This window comes from Acomys minous, assembly GCF_964271855.1.
Source record: "Acomys minous genome assembly, chromosome: 1".
Classification (NCBI taxonomy): Eukaryota; Metazoa; Chordata; class Mammalia; order Rodentia; family Muridae; genus Acomys; species Acomys minous.
Window position 1 is genome coordinate 86,191,491 of NC_140483.1, and position 8,476 is coordinate 86,199,966.

Genomic DNA, 8,476 nt, shown 5'->3' on the forward strand with positions numbered 1-8,476 from the left:
CATAGCGGAAATGGGGTCCTCATGGGTGGGAGGAAGCGACGGATAGAGACGGCGGGAGGAAGGGGAAGGCTTGGACGCAGGCGCAGGGGAAAGATTTTTTAAGGGCTCCGAGGATGTAGGAAGAGAGGAACCCTGCAAAGAGGAACAGGAAGGAACACGAGAAGGAGGGAGAGATTCGCGCAGGCAGAGTTCAGCCACGGAGAGGAGCTGCCTCTCTCCGCTTTCGTTTTCGCCGGACTCAATTATGTCCCGTATAAGGCCCCAATAAGAAAAAATACTGTTCGACACCGCTGTATTACCATCTTTTTTAATAAGTGCATTAAGCTCACGCCCCACCTTCTGCCACTTTTCAGAATGAATAGTAGGTCCATCAATCATGAACCAGGGACAGGTCTGGTCAATAAAAACAAAAAACTCAATCAAATGTTTCTTTTTTACCCTAATACCTCTCTCTCTGAGTACGTCCTTTAAGCCTTTTATGAACTTTGCTTCCTTGGACAGCGAATGGCCCATTCTTGAGATATGCGAACGGATGACTCACCTAATGACGAAGCCGGCCGGGCGAGCTCGGCTGGTCATGAAAACTCCTGTGGACCGGTCCCTTAATCCGTTCGGGGAGAAACCCGCACCTCGAGTCCCTTCGTGGTCGCCAGATGAAATTAATCCATGTAACGATAATTAGTCCACCAACCAGTCCAGCTGGTCAGTTATTGGGGGATCGAGGGGGGTCGCAACCTGTACATAAAGACATGGGCGGGAGAGAGACAGTAGCTCAAGCGAACAATTGCTTGTCAAGAGCTCGTTTATTAAAGGTAAGGGCAGGCTTTTTAAAACCTGCTTTAGGGCGGGCGGGGTACGCAAGGGAGTAGTGGAAAAGTACAAAATCTTCTGGGTTGAGCCCCGGGAACATTTGCAAGGGGAGGGGTCTTTCAGGTGAGACAAAGCAGGATATCTCTGTGGTTATCTTAGGATCAGATCGCTGTCTTCTCAGGACTAAGCCGGATGCCTTGCATACCTAATGAGTGGCCCAGCAGGATGTTGGCTGCAAATACTGAATGGGTGGGAGTCGGCCTCAGGCCTTTTGGTCCCTGGCAGTCAAATACTTCTTAGTCATGGAAATACTTAGAAAAGAAAAATCTTAGTCATGGGGACTTTAATCAAGTGAGCAGGATGACTCATTTTGTGTCTGGCAGGCATTTCACTCAGACACCTGTGTTCTTGCTCAAAGGTTAAATAAACAAAGTCCCAATGGCATAATAGATATTACTCCTGCAAAATAGAATGGGGCCTACTGCTCTTATGTCACCCTGACCACAGTAGAGATTAGCACTAAGTCTGAAATACTACCCTGCCTCAGTGTTACTGTGTTTCAGTCAGAAATCTGAAAGTTTAAAGTCTAAAGTTTCACTATGGAGAAATTATTATTCTCCATGTGATTAGCTTTTAGTCAGGTTGTGCATTTGCCTATTCTGTCTGCAATGTTCCTAAACAAACTCCCATCCAGAAAGCTAAAATAATGCCCATTTACCACAGTAGTCTTCTATTTATCATTGGCCAATGCAAATAAATAAATTAATAATAAAGAAAACGTGGTATGTTATGAGTGAACATGAATTTAGTATTATTATTTAATCCAAATCTCTGAAGCAGAAAACCTAATAGCAAACACAAATAATCAAAGACATCTTACTTCAAATGAGTGTCAGCTTCCTGACAGTTACTTGACATGTCCTCCTAATTTTAATTTAGTCACTTAATATCACTTTTTTCCGAAGTAGGATTCTAATATTGAATTATGGAGTAAGAAAGAAAATGAAGACACACTGTTGTTACTAGAAATTTATTGTCCAACAGGAAAAGATATAATTCTATTTTCAAGAGATCTGGTCTTAATGGTTTAGTTATCTTAATTCCCTAGAAAGCTGTTGTTGTTAAGGGGCACACACACACACACAGACACATACACACACACACACATGCACACACACACACACATACACACACACACACACACACACACACACACACACACACGTGCGCATGCACACACAATGATGGAAGTTAAGGCTTCCATATGCACAGTTTGGGTTCTTCATGCAAAGTAATGAGGTGGTGAAAATGGCTATCAGTATGACATACAATCTGACCATTACATTTTCAAAAGAAGTGTAATTGCTTGCACTTATGGCCACTAAAAATAATACCTTGAATGGATAAGGTATGATAACAGCAAACTTTCTCCATTTCTGCATCTAAAAAAATTCAGAGGACAATCATGTCTTAGAAAAATTAAAGGATGTTTATTTGTTAACCAAAACAGGTATTTTGCCCTTTGGGGAAGAATAGATTTTTAAATTTTACCTTGGAAAGACACACCATATTACATACAAACATGCTTTTGCTAGGATATAGATTTAGAAGTTAATCTTTATCAGAGGTGGGATGTAATGAAATGATGTTGTCATGAAGTAGAGTTGCTGACTTTGTTCCATGAGTTTTGTATGTTCTGTGAGGTACAACCTGGGACTCACCAAAACAAATGTAGCTGATGTTTCAAAGACTGAAATGAAAGAAAAGGTACTTTCTATACTTTAACATGTTCATTAGTTGTCTGTCTCATTACAGCAATGAAGTTTTTATAGGGGCAAAATTCTTTCGATTTCTCTGATTGTATGAGTTTGAATATACCTCTTTTCCTATGAAACAAACAAGAGATAAAGATCACTAATGATTTTCATTGGTTTTTCATGTAACCTCTTTTGCCTAAGGGAAGCCAATTGTTTTCTTTTTTTTTCCTTTTTTTAAAATTAATTTATTCTTGTTACATCTCAATGGTTATCCCATCCCTTGTATCCTCCCATTCTTTGCTCCCTCCCATTTTCCCCTTATTCCCCTCCCCTATGACTGTTCCTGAGGGGGACTACCTCTCCCTGTATATGCTCATAGGGTATCAAATCTCTTCTTGGTAACTTGCTGTCCTTCCTCTGAGAGCCACCAGGTCTCCCCCTCCAGTGGACATGGTCAAAGGTGGGACATTCTATTGGGACTCTAGGTGAGAGAAGCATGGGAGAATGGCAAAGTAGAAGGATCCAGAGGGTCCTAGAAACCTACAAGTAGAACATTATGATAGGCAGAATAGGCCCAGGGGTCCCGCTCAAACTAAGGCACCAGCCAAGGACAAGACAGGCCATAAAACTTTAAACTCCCACACAGATCTAGCCAATGGTCAGAACATTCTCCACAGTAGAGTGGAGAGTGGGATATGACTTTCTCACATGCTCTGGTGCAAATTGTTTTCTAATCTCTTCCTTAAATTTTAGTCTGACTACATTGATGCAACAAACTTAGTTAAACATTGTTGTATCTGAAAATTTACATGATTCTTTAAAGAGATTAAAAGAACCATTGTAAATCTCATTAAAAAATTCATAATATCTAAAACAATACTATACAATAAATGAACTTCAAGATGTATCCCCATTGCTAATTTCAAGCTATACTACAGAGTAATACTAATAGAATAACCTCTGTTACTGGTATGGAAATAATCTACTTGGTTCATAGAATATAAGTGAAGACCCAGAATTCCACACACTTGATTTTGAAGAATGGAGAGAAAAAAAATGGATCCAAAACCAAAAAATGAAAAAAATTAACAAATGGTGCTTATCTAAATGTATATGTAGAATCTATATGTAGAAAATGCAATTAGATTCATATTTATCACCCTATACAAAACTAAAGTCCAGATGAATCAAAAACCTCTACATAAAGCCAGATATATGAATTCCACTAGAAGAGAAAGTGGGGAAGAGTCTTCAAGTCACTAACACAGGATAAAACTTGATGAATATACCACCAAGAGCTCATGCTCTAATATGAACAAAAAGTTAATGGGGCATTTTGAAACTGCACAGCTTCTGTAAGGCAATGGAGACTGTCAATAGAAGAAAACAGCAGCCTAGTAATTGTGAAAAGATCTTCACTAACTCTATGTCCAACCAAGATATACAAATGATATACAAATAACTCAAGATATTTAACAGTAGCAAATGTAATAATCCAATTAAAAATGTGGTACAGAGCTAAACAGAGAATTCTTAACAGAAGAATTTCAAATAGCCAAGAAATATTCAAGGAATGCTCAATATCATTAGTCATCAGAGAAATGCAAATCACTATTACTCTGAGATTCTATCTTATATCTCACATAGTGACAAAGACCAAAAACTCAAGTGACCTCACATGCTGGCAAGGCTGTGGAGAAAGCAGAATACTGCCTTATTGCTGGCGAGACTGCAAACTTTTACAAGCACATTGCAAATCAATCTGGCACTTTCTCAGAAAATTGGAAAGCTCTACCTCAAGGCCCAGCTATACCACTCCTGGGCAAATACCCAAGATATGCTCTACCATGCAACAAGGACACTTTCTCAACTCTGTCCATAACAACCTTGTTAGTAATAGTCAGAATCTGGAGACAACCTAGATGTGCCTCAACTGAAGAATGGATGAAGAAAGAGTGGTACATTTACACAATGGAATATTACACAGCTTTAAAATCAAAGAAATAATGAAATTTGGGGGCAAATGGAAGGAACTAGATACGATTCTACTGAGTAAGTTAACTCAGACCCAGAAAGACATATATGGTATGTACAAATGTAAAGGTGGATTTTAGCCATATATTATAGGATTATCATACTACATTGCACAGAACCAAGGAAGATAAGGAACAAGGAAGACCCAAAGGAGAAACTGTAAATCATGCTCAGAAGTGGAAATAGAGTAGACTGAAGTAATGGTTGAAGAGAAAGTCAAAGTATGAGAGGGATCACAGATGGTAGAGATCTGAGCTGGGTAGAGTATGTGATAGAGATGAGAGGACCTGTAGGAAAAAGAGAAACTGTTTGCAGGGGCATCTTTGTAACAAAGATGGGAACTTAAGTCAGGATAGGCTTCTGGAGGATATGAGGGGAACTCTAGCAGAGACTCTTAGTAGTAGGGGCCATAGAGACTGAAAATGACTCTCCTTATCTAGACAAGAAAACAAGGAGAGGGAGGGGATCCTGAACCTACCCACAAAAACATTGACTGAAAATTTACCCTGTCTACAATATGTACAGGAATAAAGATAAAATAGAAAGGACAAAGTTTGAGGGAATAGCCAGCCAAAGCCTCACTCAACACAAGACCCACCCCATGGGAGAGAGCAGCCCCTGACACTATTAACAAAACTCTGCTGTGCTAGCATATAGGAGCCTAGCAGAGTTTTCCTCTGAGGGGCTGTACTCAGCAGTAGTTTGAAAAAGATTCTGATACTGACAACCAAACTTTGGTAGATGCATATGGAGGCTAGTGGAAAAGTGGAAAGAAGGAAGAGTAGTTCTGGAAGTGATAGGAGCTCCACAAGAAAACCGCAAGAGCCAACAAACCATTGCACTGAGTGGATTACTGAGACTGAAGCACCAAGCAAGGACCAAGATCTAGGCCCTGTACACAGCTATAGCCACAGGGCATCTCAGGATTCATCTAGGTCCTCCAGTCATAAGAGTGGTGGCTGTCTCTGAAATGGACTCTGTTGCCAGATCATTGATCACTTTCCTCTGCCCTTGCCAGACCACAGGGTAATAGCATATGCTCAGGCCTTATTAGACTTCATGAGCTGGGGTGGATTTGAAGGGGCTCGCCCCTTTTTCTGATGAATAGAAATGGAGGAAGGTGGGATGGGGAGGGATGGTGGGAAAGGGAAGAGAGGTAGAATCAGACTGCTACCAGGATCTCAAAGGAATAAGCAAAAGGAAAAAAAGATAGATTCTCCACTTTGAGATTATCCAATATACTTTGCAAATACAGACACATGCACTCACTAAGGCACATGAAAGCATATATAAATATGTATGACCAAGATCTGGCTATTATGAATAAGGCTGCTATGAACATGGTTGAGCAAGTGTTCATGTTGTGTGCTGGAGCACCATCTGGGTATATTCCAAGGAGTGGAATAGCTGGGTCTTGAGGAAGCCCTATTCCCAGTTTTCTGAGATAGCACCAGATAGATTTGCAAAGTAGCTGTACTAGTTTGCATTCCCACCAGCAATGAAGGAGTGTTCGGCTCTCTCCACATCCTCGCCAAAATGTGGTGTCACTTGAATTTTTTATCTTAGCCATTCTGATGGGTGCAAGATAGAATCTCAGAATTGTTTTAATTTGTACTTCCCTGATAACTAAGGAGGTTGAGCATTTCTTTAAGTGTTTCTCAGCCATTTGATATTCCTCTGTTGAGAATTCTCTTTTTAGTTCTGAGCACTGTTCCTCAGTAGAAGAATAAACATACTGTGGTACATTTACACTATGGAATACTCCTCAGCTATTGAAAACAAGGAATTCCCAAAATTTGTGGAAAAAATTGATGAACTAGAAATGATCATAATGAGTGAGTTAACCCAGAAGCAGAAAAGGTCAAGTAGTATATACTCACTTATATCTGCCCACTAGCCCAAGGGGCATGTCTCATGAAAGTATTCACTTACAAGGAAACTGGGACAGAGGAGCGTACATCCTCTTGGGACTCTAGGTGAGAGAATCATGGGAGAATGGCAAAATAGAAGGATCCAGAGGGTCCTAGAAACCTACAAGAAGAACATTGTGATAGACAGATTTGGGCCCAGTGGTCCTGCTCAAACTACAGTACCAGTCAAGGACAATACATGTAGTAAACATCAAACCCCTACCCAGATCTAGTCAATGGACAGGACATTCTCCACAGTTGAATGGAGAGGGGGGTCTGACTTTCACATGAACTCTAGTGCCCCATAATTGTCCATGTCCTCTGGATGGGGAGACCTGGTGGCACTCAGAGGAAAGATACCAGGCTACCAAGAAGACACTTGATACCCTATGAGCATATACAGGAGGAGGAGGCCACCCTCAGTCATAGTCATAAGAAAGGGGAGTAAGGGGAAAAAGGGAGGGAGGGAGGAATGGGAGGATACAATGGATGGGATAACCATTGAGATGTAATATGAATAAATTAATAAAATAAAAAATAAAATTTAAAAAGTATCAACATTAAATAATAAAAAATGTATAACCAAATTCAAACCATCCAAAATCTATTGGATATTAGGTCTGTACTTATTCTGATACAACTGAGTTGAAACATCCTGAGACCTTCCTCATGAGAATGTAATATTATGGGTATAGATGATTTACAGAGTTCTACTACACATAAAACACTCAGTCACCTCCAAATTTCAAAGTTTGCATTCTATTGTATAAAAGAGCAGATTGAACTGTAATTGAAAAAAAGAACCACAGAAATATTTTCCACTTGTGAATTCAGAGACATTATAATAGGAAAGAATCAAATAGAATTCTCTGAAATCAACCTTCTCCTGTACTATGTACAAAAATTCATAATGGGATGATTTTAAAAGATTAATGATATCATTAAAAGATTAAATGATATTTTGTAGGGAACCCTAAAATTTCACATTTAGTTTCAGTCTGGTCACTATAAAGCAGTACATTTTTCAAGATAATTATGGAGCAGCATAAACTGAAACAAATATTACCACAGTTATTGCTAGTATGTCACATATAGTAGTGACAGGAAAAAAATTTAATGCAGCCCCTGGTACTGGGTGTGTTGCTATTGATCAAATTTAATACCTGTTATAAAAATGTATCTGTGGTGTGTTTTAAAAGTCAATTCTTCAACAGATGTTCGTTGTAACCACAACTTATTCATATTCAAATGGAATGTATTCATAAAATTTATCCATAAAATCTCAGGCAAATCAATTTGAAGAAAGGAAAATCTATTAGCATTGGTTATTGTGGAAATAATATATATAAAATCAACTAAAATGTGCTTAAATTTAATTCTTATTTTAGTAAATACAAAATAAAATATTAATGTGTTATTTGTAATAATCAGTAATATTGCTGAAGAGGAAATGAAAATGCAGTAGTGTTGAAAAGTGTGTATCAAAAATGTTTCTCACACATACTGGTCATATGCTAATGAAGCAAACTATAACTAAAATTACTTGGTGGTATACAGCCAACATTATCATCTAGTGATTACAAAGTAAGATTGAAATAAAAGTTATATAAATATTTAATTATATATAAAGTCTTTGTAAAAGTACAGTTTATTGTAACTTCATAGTTAACATAAAATATACATGAACCAGGAGCTGGAGAGATGGCTCAGATGTCAAGAGAACTGACTGCTTCTCCAGAAGTCCTGAGTCCAATTCCCGGCAACTATATGGTGGCTCACAGCCATATATAATGTGATATGATGCCCTCTTCTGGCATACAGGTATATACGCATGCAGCGCACTGTATACATAATAATAAATAAATATATATGAACCATAGGGCCAGTGAACTGAGGTATCATCAAACAGAGAAACATAGAGCAGTGGGATTGACTAATTTACCAATATTTTTAATAACATGGCTG